Source organism: Ceratotherium simum, chromosome 11 (assembly GCF_057802395.1).
Source record: "Ceratotherium simum simum isolate JZ-2026a chromosome 11, ASM5780239v1, whole genome shotgun sequence".
In the NCBI taxonomy this organism is placed as follows: Eukaryota; Metazoa; Chordata; class Mammalia; order Perissodactyla; family Rhinocerotidae; genus Ceratotherium; species Ceratotherium simum.
Window position 1 is genome coordinate 23,452,640 of NC_141910.1, and position 22,613 is coordinate 23,475,252.

The window sequence follows — 22,613 nt, forward strand, 5'->3', positions numbered from 1 at the left end:
GCGCGCACCGACGCACCGCTTCTCCCGCCGTGCTGAGGCCGCGTCCCACATACAGCAACTAGAAGGATGTGCAACTATGACATACAACTACCTACTGGGGATTTGGGGGAAAAAAGGAGGAGGATTGGCAATAGATGTTAGCTCAGAGCCAGTCTTCCGCAGCAAAAAGAGGAGGATTAGCATGGATGTTAGCTCAGGGCTAATATTCCTCACACACACAAAAAAAGAAATAATACGTAATGAAATAATGGTGCTATTTCTGATCTTTATACCTGAGAGTTGTTTATTTATTGTCAAAAGCAGAACCTCAGAGTTTGATTCAAATATATAGATACATTTACCAAAGAAATATCAGGACTTAGATCATATTCCTTGCTTTATAAATAGCTTATAATTTGGCTATACATGACATTCCTTTTTACCAATTAGGTAATGAAGACTAGCATATTGATTTATTACTTTATTTTTCTAACTTTAAAAATTGATTAATGAAAGAAAATTAATAAATTATATTAAATCTACCTTAAATCAACTTTTAATCCTTACAACAACCCTTGAAATGGGTACTAGTATTTCCCTCACAGAGAGTTTAGGTAATTTATCCATAGTCAAAAAAGCAAAAAAAGGCCTTTGATCAAACCAATATAAATGTCACCATAACCGTGTATTAAAACTTAGGCAAGTTGGGGCCAGCCAGTGGCGTAGTGGTTAAGTTTGTGTGCTCCACTTCAGCAGCCCGGGGTTCGCAGGTTCCGATCCTGGGTGTAGACCTACACACTGCTCATCAAGCCATGCTGTGGTAGGAGTCCACATATAAAGTAGAGGAAGATGGGCATGGATGTTAGCCCAGGGCCAATCTTCCTCAGCAAAAGGAGGAGGATTGGCAACAGATGTTAGCCCAGGGCTAATCTTTCTCACCAAAAAAAAAAAAACTTAGGCAAGTTATACTTTACATATTCCAATTTTACATAATAAAATAAGCTTGAGCATCTGGTTAAGCTCATAGCAGATTAGAAGAAAACTAGAAGTGGACAGCAGTATCTACTAGGGACAAACATTTGACACTAGTGAGAATTGATAGTCCACAACCTAACAGCAAGGAGGAGAAAAAGGGCTATAATATAAAGCAATCCTCAAGATGAAAAACGGAACTGTTTTAGTGAAGGTGCTAAAAATCGTACCCTATGTTGCTGTTTTTAATTAAATTAATATTTAACATCTACATTATTATGACCATGTAAATATTTTTTACTGAGTCATGTAGTGTACAATTATTTAAGTTGGGCAACTTATTGTTTTCCCTGAAAGTAATAATTGCCTCATCCTCTCTATTACTTAGTTTTCCAGATACCTGTTACTGATTAATTCTCAAACTCTGAAACTGCTGTAAAATTTCTTAAAATCTAGTCCAATACCTCAGGTAATGTTTCATTTTTTTCTGGAGACATCCTTTTGGAATCTTTCATTCTTCTGCTCCAGTCTGGACCGGTTCTCTGTTTACCTGTTGCTCATCTATCATCCTAGGATTTCTCATCTCTACTTTCCTACACATTCTTTTATTTGTCTCCTGTGTTCAATCCCTTATTTCCTGGATTCCTTCTCTTTCTTGGTTTAACCCCTCATTTGGGCAGAACACAGTCTCCAACAACTTCCTGAGAAATAAGTGGGAAGTAATTTATTTGAGCCTCTATATGTCTAGAAACAGCCATATTCTACCCTCAAACTTGGTTATAGGTTAGCTGGCTATAAAATTCTTCAGAATTTTGGTGACCTTTCTCAGTTGTCTTCTAGATTCCAAAATTACTCTTGAAAAGCCAGATGCTGTCCTGATTACCAAGCCTTTAGATGTTACCTGCTTTTCTCTTTGGAAGTCCCAGAGTTCTGAAGTTTCAGGATGATAGGTCTTGCTTTATTGAGATATAACGTACATATTATAAAATATACCAATTTTAAGTGTATAATTAGATGAGTTTTGACACATGTATACAGTCATATAATCTCCACCGCATCGTGATATAAAATATTTCCAGTATTCCAAAAATCCCCCTTTGTAGTTAATACCTTACTCCCAACCCCTGGTGTCTGGAAACCACTGATTAGCTTTCTATCACCATAGTCTTGCCTTTTCTAGAATTCCATATAAATGAAATCACATAGTATGTTGTCTTTCACGTCTAGCTTCTTTCCCTTGGCGTTAATTCTGAGAAGCAACCATTTTGTTATACATACCAGTAGTTTCTTTCCTTTTGTTGCTGAGTAGTTATCAAAATGTTTGTCCCGTTTTATCAATATACCACAATTTATTTATCCATTCGCCAGGAGATGGACATTTAGGATATTTCCAAATTTTGGCTATTATGAATAAAAGTGCTATTAACATTCACGTACTAATCTTTGTGTGAATCTGTTTTCATTTCTCTCAGGTAAATACCTAGGTGTGAACTTTCTAGGTCATTTGATAAGTGTATATTTAGGTTTAAAAGACACTACCAAACTGTTTTCCAAAGTGGTTATGTAACCAGGGAGCCAGGCAAAGAAAGGAGTACAAAGGATCTGGTAGAAAAACTAACATTATCTGTTGAGTGTTTTGCAGACAGAAAGTTTCAGGAAGAGCCCAACCACAGAAGGTCCCCACAAGCAAGCTAGCTGAAGCTGGTTCTAGCTGCATCAAACTGCTCCAGAATGAAGTAAAGTAAACTGTCCTCATTATAATCTCATGGTAATATATATATATATATATTTTTTTATGAGGAAGATCAGCCCTGAGCTAACATCCATGCTAATCCTCCTCTTTTTTGCCAAGGAAGACCGGCTCTGAGCTAATATCTGTTGCCAACCCTCCTCCTTTTATTCCCCAAAGCCCCAGTAGATAGTTCTACGTCATAGTTGCACATCCTTCCACTTGCTGTATGTGAGACGTGGCCTCAGCATGGCCGGAGAAGCAGTGCGTCGGTGCGTGCCTGGGATCCAAACCCAGGCCACCAGTAGCAGAGCGGCGCGCTTAACTGCTAAGCCACGGGGCCGGCCCCTCATAGTAATATTAAACTTTCCACCCAGGGCAAGACTTAACCACCATTTTCTATACATGCAGTGTATGAAGAAAACATGATTAACGATTGTGCTTGCCCCAGAATCCCCTCCCCCTACATCTGATGACAAGGGCTTCCATAATCATTATTCATGAATGCTCCCCATAAAAAAAAAGCCCCAAGCTGTGCTCAGAGAGACACTGCTTTTGGAGCTATCTCTGGTGTTCTCCATTGCTTGTGCAAGTGATAAGGCTTTCTTCACCTGCTTCTGCCTTGGTTGTGCTTTTCGGCTCCACGCTCACCAAGAGACGAACACATTGTGTTCAGTAAAGTTATACCATTCTGCATTCCCAGCAGCAGATGTGAGGGTTCCAGATCCTATGAATCCTCACCAATATTTGATGGTGAGTCTTTTAAGTTTTAGCCATTCTAGTGGGTGTGTAGTGGTGTCTCATTGTGGTTTTAATTTGCATTTTCCTAAGGACTAACACTGTTGAGTATCTTTTCATGAGCATATTTGCCATCTGTATATCTTCTTTGGTCAAGTGTCTGTTCAAAACTTTTACCCGTCTTTCATTGGGTTGTTTGTCTTGTTATTATAGGGTTGTAAGAGTTTTTTATATAGTCTGGATAAGTGTTCTTTGTTGGATATATGTTTCATAAATATTTTCTCCCAGTCTCTGGATTGCTTTTTCTTTTTCTTAAAAGTGTCTTTTGAAGAGCAAAAGTTTTTAATTTTGATGAATTCCATGCAGTGGATTGAATACTGTTCCCTCCAAATTGATGTCCACCCAGAAGCTCAGAAAGTGATCTCGTTTGGAAATAAGATCTTTGCAGATGTAATTAAGGTAAGGATTGAGATGAGATCATACTGGATTAGGTGGGCCCTAAATCCAATGATACTATCCTTATAAGAGACAGAAAAGGACACACAGAGACACAGAGAAGAAAGCCTTGTGAAGATGGAGGCAGAGATTTCAGTTATGCTGTAAATAGTTTCTGGTACCAATTCCAGTATGTGGGGGTTTCCCCACACCACCAAGTAATTCTCCCGCACCACCTAGGTATCCTACAATTCAAATCAATTCCGACTCTATCTACCCAGAAATCGCATCAGATTCCACAGGTTAAGGGTTTAGTCTCACAAGACTGCCCTCCACTTCAGATGCCAATAGAAAGCCCAGGTTGTTACCTGTACTTCTGACCAACTGGCTATTAAATCGCTATAAATCAGAAATTCCCACGACCCCCTCCTTGGGTTTGATTAATTAGGTAGAGCAGCTCACAGAACTCAAGAAATCCATTTACTCACTAGATTTTTATTTATTGCAAAGGATAGTAAAGGACACAAATCAGCAGCCAGATGAAGAGATACATAGGGTGAGGTCCCGAACAAAGGAGCTTCTGTCTCTGTGGAGTTTGGGGCCTGGCACCATGGTATGTGGAAGCATTCTGGTTTCCCAATCTAGAAGCTCTCCGAACTCCATCCTTTTGGGTTGTTATGGAGGTTTCATTACATAGGCATGACTGATTAAATCGTTGACCATTGGTGATCAATTCAACCTCCAGCCCCTCTCCTCTCCCTAGAGGTCAGGAGATTGAGACTGAAAATTCCAACCCTGTAATCACATCTTTGGTTCTCCTGGCAACCAGTCCCATCATTAGGAGGAGGCCAGAAGTCACCTCACTAACATAACAAAAAACATGTTTGTCACTGTCATCATTTAGGAAATTCCGAGAGTTTTAAGAGCTCTGTGCCAGAAACAGGACGAAGATCAAATATATATTTCTTATTATAAATCACAATATCACATGCTGCCACAAGCTAAGGAATACTAGGAACCACCAGAAGCTAGAAAAGTAAGAAAGGATTCTCCCTTGGAGACTTCAAAGGGTGTGTGGCCCTGCCACACCTTGATTTTGGACATCTGGCTTCCAGAAATGTGAGAAAACACATTTCAGTTGTTTTAAGCCACCTTCTTTGGGGTAACTTGTTACAGTAGCCTTAGAAAACAAATACAGTCCAATTTATCAAATTTTTTCTTTTATAGTTCTTCCTTTTTGTGTTCTATTTAAGAAATTTTTGCCTTATAAAAAGTTACTAAGATTCTCTTTTTTTTCTTCTAGAAGTTTTATAGTTTTAGCTCTTACATTTAGGTTTATGATCCATTTAACATTAATATTTTATAAGCTGTGAAGTAAGAATTGAGGTTAAATAGTTTTTGTTTTTTTGGCTTGTGGATGTCCAATTGTTCCAGCATCATTTGTTAAAAAAATTTATCTATTCTCCATTGAATTACATAGGAACCTTGGTAAAAATTAGTCAGCCACAATTCTGTGAGCCTATTTCTAGCCTCTTTTCTGTTCCACTGATCATCTTTTTTTGTGTGTGTGTGAGGAAGATCAGCCCTGAGCTAACATCCGTGCCAATCCTCCTCTTTTTGCTGAGGAAGACGGGCCCTGAGCTACCATCTATTGCCAATCCTCCTCCTTTTTTTTTTCCCCGTTTTTCTCCCCAAAGCCCCAGTAGATAGTTGTATGTCATAGTTGCACATCCTTCTAGTTGCTGTATGTGGGACGCCGCCTCAGCAGGGCCTGACATGCGGTGCGTTGGTGAGTGCCTGGGATCCGAACTTGGGCCGCCAGTAGCAGAGCGTGTGCACTTAACTGCTAAGCCACAGGGCCGGCCCCTCACTGATCATCTTTTTACTGATATCACAATGTCTTGATTCCTACAGCTTTATAATAAGTCTTGAAAACAGATAATGTAAGTCCTCCATGTTCTTCTTCAAAATTGTTTTGGCTTTTCTACGTCTTTTGCATTTCCACCTAAATTTTAGAATCACTTTGCTAATTTTTACAATTGGGATTTTGTTTGGAATTGCATTGAATTAGTGGCTCTTAACAAAAGGCAATTTTATGCCTGAGGGGGTATTAGGCAATGTCTGGAGACATTTTTGGTTGTCTTAACGGGGAGGTGCTACTGGAATCTAATAGGCCAAGGCCAGGGATGATGCTAAACATCCTACAATGCTCAGGATGGCCTCTCACAACAAAGAATTATCTGGCTCAAGATGTCAGTAGATCTGCCGCTAAGAAACCTTGCATTGAATATATAGATTTTTTTTTTTTTTTGTCTAACGATCGGTGGTTCCTAACTAGCTGGGTATTCCACTGCACCACTGTTGATGTCATCCATGACATCATGACAGTGGCAGCCATCAACATTGCAGCCCACAGACTGCGCAGTCCCTAGGATCTCTGTAATGGTTCTAGAGAGTTCTCTGGCCAATGACTGGTGCACATCTGTTGGGCAATGTTGACAATCTCTTCAAAAGTGATATTTCCACTGTGCTAAATGTTTTTCTGCTTCTTCCTGTCTCCTGCCATTGCTTGAGGGCTTTGATGATCAGGGCAGAGGCAGAAGGTACCACCTCAATCTGAGCCTGTTGGTTCTAGATGGTCAGTTTCACTGTAATCCTCAGACTCTTCCAATCAACAGTTGCCTTGGAGATATCATCACCAAGGACAGACCCGTTGGAGACAGACCCAGGGGGCTGATCTTGGGGACCAGGGCAGACGTGGCACTCACTTCCCCATCTGTGCACCTCCGGTTCATGACTTTGATCTCATTGGGGTTGAGCTTAGGTAGCATGGTGGAGGCAGCTGCTGTTGGATGAACCCGGATTCGGGACGACCAAAGAAAATTGCACCTTGGACTCCTCTGAGCCAAAAGCCGAAAGCCGAAAACTATATAGATCATTTTCAGGAGAAATGACATCTTAAAGATATGGACTCTTTTGATACATAAGCACCGTATTTCTCTCCCCTTACTTAGGTTTTCAATTTCTCTTAGCAGTATTTTGTAGTGTTCAGTATCCAAGTCATGCACATTTTATGTTAAATTTATCACTATCAACCATCATCACTATCTAGTTCCAGAATATTTTCATTATCCCAAAAGCTGTACCCATTAAACAGTCATTCCCCCTCCCCACCCTCCCTCCTGTCTCTGGCAACCACTAATATGCTTTCTGTCTCCATGAATTTGCCTCCTCTGGATATTTCATATAAATAGAATCATACAATATGTGGCCTTTTGTGTCTAGCCTCTTTCACTTAGCATGTTTTCAAAGTTCATTCATGATGTAGTATGTATCAGTACTTCATTCCTTTTATGGCTGAATAATGTTCCATTATATATATATATACCACATTTTGTTTATCCATTCATCAGATGATGGACCTTTAGGTTGTTTCTACCTTTGGATATTGTGAATGGTGCTACTGTGAACATTCATTTATAAGTTTTTGTTTTAACGTCTGTTTTCGATTCTTTTGGGTATATACCCAGGAGAGGAACTGCTAGGTCATATGGTAATTCTATGTGTAACTTTTTGAGGAACACCCAAACTGTTTTCAACAGTGGCAGCACCATTTTACATTCCCACAAGCAATGTACAAAGATTGCATTTTCTCCACATCCTTGCCAACTCTTGTTAATTTCCTTTTGTGTGTGTGTGAGGAAGATCAGCCCTGAGCTAACATCCATGCCAATCCTCCTCTTTTTTACTGAGGAAGACTGGCCCTGGGCTAAAATCCGTGCCCATCTTCCTCCACTTTATGTGGGACGCCGCCACAGCATGGCCTGACAAGCGGTGCGTCGGGTGCGTGCCCAGGATCCCAACCCAGGCTGCCAGCAGTGGAGCGCACACACTTAACCACTATGCCATCGGGCCGGCCCCAAAAAGTTTTTAATTTTGGTGAAGTCCTATTTATCTATTTTTTCTTTTGTTACTTGTGCTTTTGGTGTCATATCTAAGAAACCATTGTCAAATCCAGGGTCATGAAGATTTAGCCCTATGTTTTCTTATGAGAGTTTTATAATTTAGCTCCTGTTTTTAGGTCATTGATCTATTTTGAATTAATTTTTGTTTGTGATGTGAGGTAAGGGTCCAACTTGATTCTTTTGCATGTAGATATCCAGTTGTCTCAGCACCATTTGTTGAGGAGACTATTCTTTCTTCATTGAACTGTGTTAACATTCTTGTTGAAAATCAATTGACCGTAAATGTACAGGTTTATTTCTGGACTCTCAATTCTATTCCATTGATCTTTATGTCTATCCTTATGCCAGTACCACACTGTTTTGATTACTGTAGCTTTGTAACAAGTTTTGAAATGGGGAAGTATGAGTCCTCCTGTTTTGTTCTTTTTCAAGATTGTTTTGGCTACTTAGAATCCCTTGCAATTCCATATAAATTTTAGAATTAGCTTTTCCATTATTGCAAAAAAACACCATTGGGATTTTGATAGGGATTGCACTGAATCTGTAGATTTCTTTGGGCAATATTGCCATCTTAACAATATTAAGTCTTCCAATCCATGAACAGAGGATGTCTTTCTATTTACATATATCTTCTTTAATTTCTCTCATCAATATTTTATAGTTTTCAGTGCATGTCTTGCACATTTTATATTAAATTTATCACCAAATAGTTCTTGGGTTTTTTTGGGGGGGGTGGGGTGAGGTAGATTGGCACGATTTGATGAGCGGTGCGTTGGTCCACACCTGGGATTTGAACTTGCAAACCCTGGGCTGCTGAAGCAGAGCATGCAAACTTAACTACTACGCCACTGGGCCGGCCCCAAAATGGTTCATTTTTTATGCTATTATAAGTGATTTTTAAAATTTTAATGTTTTGATTGTTTTTTGCTAGTATATAGAAATACAATAGCTTTTTGTATATTGACCTTGTATCCTGTGAACTTGCTAAATTTATTTTTTTATTCTAGCAGCTTTTTGTAGATGCTTTAAGATTTTACATAGATAACAATGTCTTATGTGAATAAAAAGAGTTTTACTTCCACAGAGTGGAAGCGAAAATGAAAGAAATTAATTTCTTTTCTTTCTTTCCTATTTATTTATTTATTTATCTATTTATTTATTGCTTTATTGAACTGTCTAGGACCCCCAGCACAATATTCAATAGACAGGGCTAGACTGGGCATCCTTGCCTTCTTCTTGATCTTAGGGAGAAAGCATTCAATCCTACACTATTAAGCATGATGTTAGCGGTAGGTTTATCATAGATGCCCTTTACCAGATGGAGGAAATTCCCTTCTATTACTAGTTTGCTGAGAGTGTTTAGCCAAATGGTTATTGAATATGTCAAATGCTTTTATTTTCATCTATTGAGATGGTCATATGATTTTTTCCTTTGGTCTATCAATGTGGTGAATTATATAATTGATTTTTGAATATTAAACCTTACATTCCTGGTATAAATTCCACTTAGTCATAATGTGTTATCCATTTTATATATTATTAGATTCAATTTGCTAATATTTTGTTAATGATTTTACATCCATGCTCATGAGGGTTATTGGTCTGTAGTTTTCTTTTTTTTAATGTCCTTGACGGTTTTGGTATGAGGGTATTGCTGACTTCATAGAATGTGTAGGAAAGTACTCTTCTTCCTTCATTCTCTGGAAAATTTTATGTAGAATTAGTATTATTTCTTCTTTAAATGTATGGCAGATTTTTCAGTGAAGCCGTCTGGACCTAGCATTTTCTTTGTGGGAGGTTTTTTAACAACAAATCAATTCCTTTAGTAGATATAAGGCTATTTAGGTTATATGTTTCCTCATAAATGAACTTTGGTACTTTGTTTCTTTCAGGGAACATGTCCATTTCATCCAAGTCATCAAATTTATTGGCAAAAGTTGTTTATAATATTACCTTTTGATCCTTTTAATTTCTATAGGATCTGTAATGATGCTTTCTCTCTCATTCTTAATATTGGTAATTTGTGTCTTTACTCTCTCTCTTTTCTTTTCCTCTGATGAATTTGGCTAGAGGTTTGTCAATTTCAAAACCAGCTTTTGGTTTCATGATTTTCTCTATTATTTTTCTATTTTCTACTTCATTGATCTCTGCTTTTATCTTTATTATTTCCCTTCTTCTGTGCACTTTGGTTTTAATTTGTTCTTCTGTTTCTAGTTTCTGAAAGTGGAAGCTAAGGTCATTGATTTGAGACCTTTCTTCTTTTCTAATGTAGATGTTTAGTGCTATAAATTTACCTTAAAATACTGCCTTAGTTGCATCCACAAATGTTGATATGTTGTTGTTTTCATTTTCATTCAGTTCAAAATACTTTCCAATTTCTTTTTTGCTTTCTTTTTGACTCACAAGTTATACAGAGTATTTGATTTAGTTGCTAATTATTTGGGGATTTTCCAGAGATCTTTCTGTTATTTATTTCTAATTTAATTCTATTTGGTCAAAGAAAACACTTTGTATGACTTGATTCCTTTTAAATTTATTGAGACCTGTTTTATGGCCCAGAAGATGGTTAGAAATATGTCCACCTACTGGGAGAAAATGCAGTCATTACTATACTAATACAAGGACTAAAGTGTAAGCAATGATATGTTTCTTATCATAGATCAAAATTTTGGAGTTTGGATTTTATATATTAGTCTGATGAGCTCAGTAAATGTAGGTTCCCTCCTGAGAGAACAAGCTGCTTCTCAATGTTCTCTAAACACAATGGAAAAGATCTTAATTGAAAATCGAACATTTCAATCTTCCAGGTATTTTCAAGGATCCATATGTTTGTATTCATATATTTGTGTTAGCTTTAGAACATGAATGAAGATCTTAGGTCTCTGAATAAGTTGTCCTTTCTTGGATTACTTTGTTTCTCATCTCAGAATTAAAAATTAACTCAAGTTGGGGCCCACCCCATGGCTTAGCAGTTAAGTGCGCATGCTCCGCTACTGGCTGCCCAGGTTCGGATCCCGGGCACGCACCGACGCACCGCTTCTCCGGCCACGCTGAGGCCGCGTCCCACATACAGCAACTAGAAGGATGTGCAACTATGACATACAACTATCTACTGGGGCTTTGGGGAAAAAAGGAGGAGGATTGGCAATAGATATTAGCTCAGAGCCAGTCTTCCTCAGCAAAAAGAGGAGGATTGGCATGGATGTTAGCTCAGGGCTGATCTTCCTCACCAAAAAAAAAAAAAAAATTAACTCAGGTAAATTTAACTTACTATATTTATACATAAATGTATTTTGAGAGGAAATGTGATCCATATTGCTCAGTATCACTGAATTTTATAGTTTAAGTGGCCAGTAAATGTGTAGAATTTGAGCCTCCTTGGAATCAACCCCAAAGTTCTGTTCATGAACATATGGAAATTAAATATTTTTAGAGCCATTAGATGGTGTGCAAGTATATTGTTGACTCAGAATATTTGTGAATATGCTACTAGCCACCATAATTGCAATATCTGAATAAAAATTATTGGCCTATTAAAAAAAGTTGTCCCCAGTGTCAAAAAGCAAAGCCAAACAAGACAAAACAAATGAAAAAAGTGACCTTCTGCTCACCGCACAAAGCAGAGGGGAGTAGGGAGAAAGAAAAGCCCTATCCTTCCTAGGCTCTCCCCACAGCCCATATTTAGTCTCTTTAGTGTGCTCCAAGCCCTCTGTCCTTCCGTGACTGGACACGTCATGTGGTAAAGAGAGTGTACAATGACAAGAGGATCTGCTTAGTCGTCAGGCCCTTGTGAAAACTGTTTTCTCCCACAAGGCTATCTGGGAATTTTAAGCCCTAATTTTCAATATCTTCTGAATGTGTGTAGGGCCCACATGCTCCATACTAGGCATGCGGCCTTTCAACTGCAAACTCTAAAGCTATATAGAAAACTAAGTATTACAGCACCAGATCTCAGTGACCAATCATCATTTTTTTTTTCAGGGAATTTTTGTTCTAAAATAACCACAAGTCTGGATGCACAAGACTAAATTAACTGTTCCAATTTATAACATCACAATGATAACGCAACCCCTCTCATCTGGTAAGTTTTTTTCAACTAAACATTTTTGGCACACCCTGATAAGTTTTATAAAAAAGAGAAAAAGAAAGTCTTACTAAGTTCGGCCTTATATTTAAAGCAGAGAAATGAAAGGAACGTCCCTTGTTTCTGCCACAAGCCTACAACAAGTTAGGCAGCCAATCTGCTCTGGAGAAGAAATTTTCCAGAAGTTTAATAGCTTTTTAAAAAAATAATCTATAGACTTGTTAGTAACTCCCTTCACATTGAATAATGTCACTTTATGGACATTATTCAATGTGAAAGGAAGAACTAATGTAATAGTATATATAATTCAAGAAATTTTTTGTAAGAGGTAACAAAGTTAGAAACCAAGCCCCCACAAATGGAACATTCCAGAGTCTCACTCACTTAACTTTTCCCTCCTCTCATCCAAGGGTGAATAAGAAAGAGATCACCTACACATGATGCAAGGAGGAAACATCGAGTTAAGAACATTAGACAGGGAATCAGAAAACCTGCACGCTTGTCCCGGCTTTGTCACTAACTTGTTGAGAGAACTGGAATTAACCCACTTAGTCTTCCTGCTCTGGAATGCCTCATCTATAAAGTTAGTAGATGGGGAGCCAGCCCTGATGGCCTAGTGGTTAAAGTTCAGTGCACTCCACTTCAGCAGGCCAGGTTCAGTTCCCAGGTGCAGAACTCTCAGTAGCCATGCTGTGGCAGCGACCCACATAGAAGAACTAGAAGGACCTACAACTAGAATATACAACTATGTACTGGGGCTTTGGGGAAGGGGAATAAAAAATAAGAAAAATAAAGTTAGTAGATTAGATTAATAAACTCTAAGCTTCCTGGGGACTCTTCCTGTTTGCCTCCTTGTTTTCCATGGCTCTCTGCTCTCTGTGTTTTCCTGTATATCTAGTATTTCCTTTTCTGACAATTCTTATTCCTATTGTCACATAAACATAGGAGTCTCTCCAGTGACCTATCCTGGACTCCCTCTTTTCTCTAATCCTCTCTTGCAATTTTAGGTATAATCTCTGTGGTGGATACTGGTGTATCACCTAGATCCACCCCCCCTTCCCTACTGAGGCTTTCCTTTCTCCCGCTGCTGGGAAGGTCGGAGCATAAGAGTTCTCAGCTAATTCCTCTCTGAGAATTGCCCTCATGCAAAGACAGCAACCTCACCCAAGGTCATATCCCCTACCTGGGGAAAGCCCACATCCAATGTTTGCTCAATGGGGGAATGAGAAGGGCCAGCCCCCTTGCCTCAAGGTGGGATAACTTTGAAGGGCCAGCCATACCTGCTGCAGAATTCCCCTGGTTTTTGCTGTGACTGCATTGCAGTTCAACTACTCCTTCTGTTCAGTTCTGCAGGTGTTGATCCTCAATAAGCCACTTGCACAAAATCTTCGTCTCAGAGTCTGTTTCCCAGAAAACCCAACCTAAGACAGCTGGTGCCAGGAGTAGTTCAAGGAAGTAGACTCTAAAATGAGATTTTGGAGGGCCGGCCCCGTGGCTTGGCGGTTGAGTGCGCGCACTCCGCTGCTGGCGGCCCGGGTTCGGATCCCGGGCGAGCACCGACACACCGCTTCTCCGGCCATGCTGAGGCCGCGTCCCACATACAGCAACTGGAATGGATGTGCAACTACGACATACAACTATCTACCGGGGCTTTGGGGGAAACTGTCTAATGGATAGGAGAGAAGCTGTGGTGGGGGTGATTTGGGCTACACTGAGTTTCATATGCAAGTGGATGTGAAATCCTGATGTAAACCAAACCTGCCACTTATCAGACAGTAACCTCTAACCTCACCTCCAACCCCCAAGTACGTGGCCCTACTGGGTCACATGGAGACTGAAGTTTCCCAGATTTGCTCTAAATTCAAGGTAGTAGCCCACTTGAATTGGGGGGTTAGGGGGAGTCAAGGAGGAGAGGCTGTTGAAGACCTTTCTCCTGCTTAAGAGACATACATGCCCTAGAGCTGCTCCAGCACCCTTGGTCTCTGAAATTCTTTTTATATTGAATATGGTTTAGAAGAATGAAATCAGATGACATTTGATTGCAAAAATGTTTATAAGCAAATAGCTTAGCCTTCTTACATTTTGGTATAAAGCTGTGAACTTCCTAACTTTATAAAGCAAGATATAAAGCAAATACGAGAGGAAAATAAAGTAATTTTACTAATTGTTTAAAAATAAATAAATAAAAATTAAAAAATAAAAATAAAAATAAAAAAAAAAATAAAATGAGATTTTGGAACTGAATCACCCATCTGCTATCTGGCAATGAGGACTCCATCACTGATGGTAGGAGGAACACTACAAGCTCCTGGTATGCAGCATAACCGTTAAAACTTTCACTGTTGGTGAACTTGGATGGAGTACTAGTGAAACGGGATGCACCAGCTTTTCAGAGATTGGAGAAAGTACTAACCATAAGGAAAATGGAATCAGATGGCTCTTTCTGAGTGTCACTGATGCCTTGGAGAAAGACATCAAAAGACTAAGAGTGATTAATCACTAATTGAAGGTCAAGTGTGAAAACCAGAGGGCCTCATTGAAAGCATATATGGAGACTCTCATCTCCTGCAGCCAGAGGGCAAAAAAAGCTTAAGATGGGACCCTGCACTCAAATATAACAGTAGCAGAACTCCAAAGAAATTTGAATTCTCCAGTCTGCTGCGCCAAGGTCAGGGCCTTAACTAGGAAGAAGTAAAATCCTGAGACTTGAGATAGGGACATTGGATGCACTCACAAACCTTGAAACCGCAGATCCCTCTAAACCTTCTAGGCCAGCAGAAACAGCCCACTACTCCTGTTAAGGACTAGTGCTCCCACTTGCTTGTAAATAATGCAGAGGCCTCTCAATCTAGACAAGAAATCAAAGAAGGATGATCAAGAGCAGCACTGGTACTTGAGCAATATGACCCAGCAAGCATTATGGTATTAGTAGTATCAGTGGTGGGAAAGATGCCATGTGGAACTTAGGGCGACTTCCAACAGGAGAATCACAATGTGGACCCCTAGGGTCCCGGAGCAAGGCTATACCAACTTCAGTGAAGAATTTTCCACCATTTGAAAAATAGCTCCAAATATGCTACTGCACTCTGGTAGAGACTGAAGAGCTGATTATGGGATATCAAGTGAACACGTGGCAAAGGCTGCCTATTATAAGACTGTTTCTATCAGGCCCATCCATTACACAATGGAAGCGGTACATCTGGGATCAGGCAGGAGCAGGGTCAGAGGGCACAAGTAAGCTGCATAAGTAGGTGATCTAGACCCCCATGTCACCCACCACTGGTACACTGATGCCTCTCCCTCAGTTCACACCAATGGCTGCATTGGCATGTTCAGATGACCCATTGGGGTGTTACTTGGGAGTCCCTTGCTCAGTTTTGAAGGGAAATGGGCAAATGCAGTGGCCACAGTCTAAGAAGGTTCTGGTGACTAGAGGCTTGCTCCTCAGGCTGTGGTCATCCACTTTGTGTGGAAAGAGAAGTGGCCTGAGGTAAGAAAATATGGGCAGCCCTGAATAGCTCGGCAACTTCCTCAGGAGTTTGAAAGGAGAAAGACTGAAAGATAGAGATGAGGGTATGGGTCACCCAGACCACCAAGGAAGCCACCCAGAGCAGCAGAGGTACTGACTTCAGGTAAGGGAACTCTAGAATGGGTAGCAAAGAAGAGAAGACTATGAGTTTTAGTTGTACCTGGAGACCAGCTGCAGTAGTAAGGGCTGAGTCCACCCTACTAACCTTGCTCTAGTAAGTTTCCCCCAGGAAAAGAGACCAACCAGAATTCTGGAGGAGCTGAATTTATTATAAGAAGCAAGTAGGTCTGAGTGGCATAAGAGGTAGATTGTCATAGATGCTGTGGTGTGCTGCCCAGGTCCTCAGTTCTAGACTGAGGCACTCTTCTTTCAGATGCTGGGCGTATTGGCTGCCAAAAACTCTCAGCTGAGTCCTTCTCCAGGAATTGGCTTCAGCTGATGAGCGCCATCTCGTCCAAGATCATGTCCCCTGCCTGGGTATAAAGTCCAGGCCCCTTGCTTCAAGATGGGACACCTCTGAAGGCCCATCCCTGCTCCAGAGCTCCCACTGGGAGCTGAGGTCTCTATTGCAACTGCGCTGCAGGTCAGCTCCTCCCACTGCCTGCTCCTCCTGCATTCACTTCCACACAGGTGTTAATCCTGAGGGCATTTCCCCAATAAAATCCTGCACACAGAGGGAATGGGGCGTTAGTGTTTAATTGGTACAGAGTTTCAGTTTGGGAAGATGAAAAAGTTCTGAAGATAGATAGTGGTGATGATGGTAAAATAATGTAAATGCATTTAATTCCACTGAACTGTACACTTAAAAATGATTAAAATGGTAAATTTTATGTTATTATATTTTACCACAATAAAAAACATTCCTGCACATGAATCTCCTTCAGAGTCTTTTTTCCCTAAGGAACCTAACCTAACAACCTTTGTGAATATGGCAAAGATTGCTAGCTTCCACTAATATTTGTCCTCTCTTTCACTTTTATTATTGGAACTCAGCCTGAGACAGCAAGCAGCCTTGCAGCTGGCCACAGGACATGAGACACGTGACTAAGTTTGGCCAATTGGATGTGAGAAGTGACATGGCCACTTCCTGGTCATGCTCTTAAAGTAATAGGCATACCCTCCACTTGTCTTTGCTCCTTCTTGCTGGCTGGGATGCAGACGCTATGGCAGGAGCTGGAGCCAGAGATGGAAGCCATAGGTAGAAAATGACAGAGCCACTCTACCAACCCTAGACTGACTATCTCTGGCTGTTACATGAGATAGAAATAAATTTCTGTATTGTTTAAGCCACTGAATTTGAGGTATCTTTGTTACAACAGCTCAGCCTGTATCCTAACGCTTTGGGTGATTCCAAAATCCATTTTTCTAACCCTGACTCCTTTTACAAACAGCTTCTGCTTTGCATCCCTAGTTTTGAGACTCAGCATGTCTACACCATAATTTATCCTAACGCTTCCTAAACTGTGTTCCATCATTGTTCCTTATTTCTAATAATACCACAATCCCCTACTTATGAAGACAGAGCCCTAACAGTCACTCAGTGGAATACCATTCAGCTGTTAAAAAGAAGGAGGTGGGCGCCGGCCCGTGGCGTAGTGGTTAAGTTCGCACGCTCCCGGGGTCTGTGGGTTTGGATACCAGGCGCCGAGGTATGCACTGCTTATCAAGCCATGCTGTAGCAGGCATCCCACATATAAAGTAGAGTAAGATGAGCATGGATGTTAGCCCAGGGCCAATCTTCCTCAGCAAAAAGAGGAGGATTGGCAATGGACGTTAGCTCAGGGCTAATCTTCCTCACCAAAAAAAAAAGGAGGAGGTAGCCCAAGATATACTGACATGGAACAATCACCAAGATCTATTGCTAAGTGAAGAAAGCAAGGAGCAGTACAGAGTCTGTAATATACCAGTATTTGTGTTAGGGAAAAAAAATTAATACACATGTAAACATTTGTGTGCGCATAGAATATCTTGGGAAGGATACCCAAAGACTGAGTTGCTGCTCTAGATAGGACAGCTAGGGGACAAGGTGGCAGAGAAACTAACTTCTTACATATACCCTGTCTGAACCTTTGAATTGTATATTGTATGCAAAGAGCAGTTAGATAGTACAGCCCAAGGGTGCACTATTCAAATTCGAATCCGTGTAAAAGGCACCCCTGGAGTTGTGCTGTGTGTGCCTGGGCAGCTGTTTATAACAGTCTTGTTGTGCGCGTTTTACGTACTCAAAAAAAAAGTTTAAGAAAATATACTTTACTCTTTGTTCTTGGTTTGGACAGAACAGCTATTCTCTGAAACCTTCTCAGTTAAAATATCCTAGAATTTTATAGATCTCTGTTTGGATTATTATTTACCTCTCTGTTACCAGCCATCAATTTAAAATGAGCTTTTATTATCATTTTAAAAGATTTCCCACTCTTTACAGGAACTTCCTTCAGCGCTGAAATGACCAGGCAGCTTTTTCCTCTGAAGAACTCCAAGGTGAGACTGGGTGAGGCGCAACACTAACTTGCCTAAGGATTTAACCCCCACAATTGTCCTTCTCCTGGGAGCTGTCAATCATCATTTAATATGGACTGAGAACCTGAAAAATGTTCTTAACTTTTGACCCTGTAAGTTCTGCTGCTGTGAATTTCCCAGGTTATCCTAAGGAAAGCATCAGAGATACACACCAAGATATGTGTGCCAGAATGCTCGCTGCAGCTTATTTCTCTCATCCAAAAACATGGTCACAAACTTAAGAGCCATAAATACAGGACTAGTTGAATCTAGTACAGTTCATCTAGGTAAATAGAATTCCAGATGTTAGAAGAATAATGAAATGGGCAAATGACTATTGATAATTGAAAAAGCAAGTTACAAAACAGTAGGTAAGGCATTATCCTTAGACTACCCCAATTTGTTTTTTTAAGAAAAGTATATAATGGTATCTGGAAAAGATATTCACCAATATGTTAATTCTGCTTTTCTTTGGAAGTTGGACTTATTATAGTTTATTTTTATTTCCTTCTTTGTGCTTGCCTGTATTTTCCAAAGTTACTATAATTAACATGTTTCTCTTATAATTAAAAAAACGTTACCCGACCCCAAGTCAATTTGGGGGGTTCTATGAGCACTTCAGTGTGCTCCCCGTTAGTCTCCCATAGTACTCTGAGGCATATATACGAATTTTAAATGAGAAAAATCACCCTGGATTATGCAGAGAATTCTTCCAATTTGATTATGTACCACAAGGAGGAGGAAAGAGTAGAGGGGTGACAGATGGTAAAAGGGGTATAAAACAGCTTAAATGGCTTTGTTACCTTTGTTACAAGTGTTCCTTCCAGGAAGAGTCATTTCATGATTTTCTAACTAAATGAGCTATTTTACATTTGTAGAGATGACAAACTTCACTATTCACCAGGACCATACGCTTTTTTGATATTCATCAAGGCTTTGAAGTCTAAAATATATGCTATTTAGGAATGTTAGTCTAGACTAGAGAATAATAGCTCTCCCCTAAATAGGTATCTTTTTAAATTGGCCTTGGCGAGGGGACATTTTAAAAATAGAAGGTATGGGTCAGAATCAAGTTCTATAACTCAGTACATTCCTTATAAAACGTTTATGGGTTTGATTGAAGGATTCTTTTAGACACGTGTGTATAGCGTAAATACAAATTCAATATAAAAAATTTTAATAATGAAAAAATGAGTCCTAAAAAGACCAGTAGGTGGCATAAATAATTTATTTAATCAAAACTGGCAAGCTATAGGAGCTGGCCCGGTGGTGTAGCAGTTAAGTACACGCGCTCCGCTGTGGCAGCCTGGGGTTCGCAGGTTCAGATCCAGGGCACACACCAACACACCGCTTGTCTAGCCATGCTGTGGCAGCGTCCCATATAAAGTAGAGGAAGATGGTCACAGATGTTAGCCCAGGGCCAATCTTCCTCAGCAAAAAGAGGAGGATTGGCGACAGAAGTTAGCTCAGGGCTAATCTTCCTCACACACACACACAAAAAAAACAACTGGCAAGCTATACATTGTGAAAGATACCTTCCCTGAACTGTCACCCATGAAAAAAAATCTCTTGAATATTTACACCAAAATTCCGAATTAAAGCATCACTAAAAAAGACTTAACTTAGTTATACATACAAAAATTAGAATTGCAGGAGAGATGGATCTCACAGATATCAACCCGAAGCTAGATTATATGTTCAGGCCTATTATTAAACTGAAACACAAAAGACGACATGTAATGAGAGCATCTAATCTAGATGCACCACCCAGCACACTTCAGCATCTCTGAAGTGGGAGGAGTGTGCTGACATCAGAGACTTAACAAAAATAATGTGTTCAAAAGCTATGTGGGTGTTTACCTGTCCTAGTACATTCCTCGGCGAGAGCAGCATGAAACTCCTCCTCTCTTCAAATACAACTGGAATGCTGGTCTCAACATTCAGCCTCTACTGGGTAATAGTAAGGCTCCAAGACACTAACCTATCAGATATCTGTTGGCTGCCTTGGATCTGAAATAAGATATTTTACCCATTCACCATCATCTGATGAAATGGCCAACAGGAAATGTTTGTCTTCATTTGTTTTTGTACGTGCTCCCATGAAAACAGCTCCCATCAAGAGAAGTGTGTGCTAGAGAAGCTAAGAAGCACTATCAATAGTCATTCGTTCAACAAGTATGTACTGAGTGACTTCTATATCTATATACCAAAATTCAAATGGTTTCAACCATATTATATGTGAATCTAACTTTTGTGGGATGGCCTTGGACTCTAACCATTATTTATAACACGGTTTTAAAGAAAACTTTGTTCTACATCCCTCCACCCCAATTTCCTTCTAATTAATATTTTAGTTTAGGCCGTTTTATTTGAGACACATTTGGTTATATTGGTTACATTTGGCAGAACCTATTATACTGGGCAACAGGGCAAAGGTCATTGGTTAGCCTGGAGCTTGACAATCCACCCTGGTGAATCGGCTGTGGCCTAGGAGGACAGGGTGCAGGGTCATGGGGAACAGATCATAACTGTCTAGCAAAAGGGCCGTGGGGCCCCTTAAATATGTTTAGTATATTTGGGTATCTGGTTTAAGAAACCTGGGTGCTATTTCAGGCTCCCAGTGACTCAGGATCAGCCCTCAATAATATCTAAAGGAGGAGAAATTTCTCTTTAGGCCATCACACACATACATGCACACATACTCGCAAATATGGTGCCTAGTGTGTTAATGTGGTCCTAAGACTCTGATGGTAGAGTCCCACTCAGGCCTGCCCCTGTTTCAAAGTGTTCAGGATACAAACTACGTCATCAGGACCATAAAAAAGGATGCCTATAATGAAATTTCAGGCGGTGTGACAAAGTAGAATTCTAATACGAAGGAGTGTAAAAAACCAATTTGGGCATAGGATGGGAGACGGGGATAGAGGGAAGGTGGCAGAGGCCTTCCTTTTATCTGATAAGTCACAGCGTATCATCACCAATTCCTGGGAAGGCTGGCCTCTCTGTCCCGTCCATTCAACTAGCTTTGCCTTTCCTGTGTGCCTTTAAACTATTATCATTAACATAAAGAAGCCCTAGGTACATTGAATGGATATGCCTCGACTTATTCTGAGTGTTAACAGCAGTAATAAAACACATAATTTTGACTTTTTGTTTTTTTTGGTGAGGAAGATTGGCCCTGAGCTAACGTCTGTTGCCAATCTTCCTCTTTTTCCTTGAGGAAGATTGTCGCTGAGCTAATATCTGTGCCAATCTTCCTCTGTTTTGTATGTGGGATGCTGCCACAGCATGGCTTGATGAGCAGTGTGTAGGACCGTGCCCAGGATCCGAAACTATGAACCCTGGGCTGCCGAAGCCAAGCACGCGAACTTAACCACTATGCCCCTGGGCCAGTAATTTTGACTTTTTATCTGTGATTTTTACAGTGGGTTGCTGCATTCTGAAGTGCGAGTAGAAGCTCTTGCCTGGTCCCAGCTGTCCTCATTAAGTCCCTAATATTGACTGAATCGCCCACCAGTGAAGGGGTAGGTCATCAGAAGAGGAACAGCCACATCTCATGTCCAAGACAAGCTTAAAAAGTCATATTGCATTTTTATTCATTCATTCAGCAAAAGTCTTGGAATGGGTGCTATTGCCAGACACCACGCCAGGTGCTGAGGATATGGTGATGAGTAAATTGGACAGTTCCTGCCCTCAGGGAGCTTGCAATCTGGTGGGAAGATAGACATTAAACAAATAAATACTTAATACAAATTGTGCTGAGAGCTGGGCAGAAGTATGTGCTGTCGTGGGCAAGAATAAAAGGGGAATCAAATTCAGAGGGGAAGTGGGACAATGGTCAGGGAGGACCCTGAGGAAGCAACTACGCAGCCAAAACTGAAGGAGAAGCTGAGTAAGCTAGGGGAAGAATAAGGGGGAGAACATTCCAGGTGGAGGGGACAGCAGGTGCCAAAGCCCTGGGACAGCAAAGGGTTGGACATAGTCAAAGAATTGAAAGACCGTGTAGCGTAGTGAGAGCAGAGAGGTTCAGGATGAGGCAGTTACTCAATCCTTGTCTTTTATATGAAAGTTTATTATAAGGGATCTAGTCTGTTGCTTTCTACGTGAAAAAAGCAGGTGCCTGTTAAATGGCTCTAATGCTACCCTTTCGAATATAGGTAGCCACCAGCCACACTTGGCTATTGAACACTTGAAATGTGGCTGATCCAAATTGAGATGAGCTATAAGTATAAAATACACACTGGATTTCAAAGACTTGGTACTGATAAATTTTTACATTGGTTGCATGTTGAAACAACATTTTTGATATGTTGAGTTAAATAAAATATATCATTAAAATTAATCTCACTCATTTCATTTTAATATAGCTACTAGAAAATTTGAAATTACATATATGGCCTGCATTATATTTCTGTTGGACAGCACTGCTCTAAAGTGTTTACTTAGATATGACAAAAAACTACTTGACTATGAAGGAGACTGGGTAATTTAGGAAGGGAGATTTAAAGATTTCAGTCCCGGGAGATCTTTAAAAACAGGGCAGCTAAACATTCACCTATCTTGAATGACTTAGGAGTTTCATTTCCGTAGAGGCAGGGAAGAGAACCAACCATAGACGCTCTTAAGGTCTCTTGAAGAGACCTTAAGAGCGTCTATGGTTGGTTCTCTTCCAAGGACAAGAGAATC

At 40.3% G+C, this 22,613-nt stretch overlaps 1 long non-coding RNA gene and 1 pseudogene across 1 annotated transcript; one reads left to right on the forward strand and one right to left on the reverse strand.

The window, feature by feature from the left end:
• The first annotated feature begins 3,742 nt into the window (after nucleotides 1–3,742).
• Nucleotides 3,743–18,029, forward strand: LOC147915953 (uncharacterized). Its single transcript, XR_015553565.1, has 3 exons — nucleotides 3,743–3,877; nucleotides 11,800–11,899; nucleotides 17,854–18,029. It is a non-coding gene; the product is annotated as an uncharacterized LOC147915953 (long non-coding RNA).
• LOC101394239 (large ribosomal subunit protein uL11 pseudogene) lies at nucleotides 6,184–6,684 on the reverse strand (annotated as a pseudogene).
• Nucleotides 18,030–22,613: the final 4,584 nt, after the last annotated feature.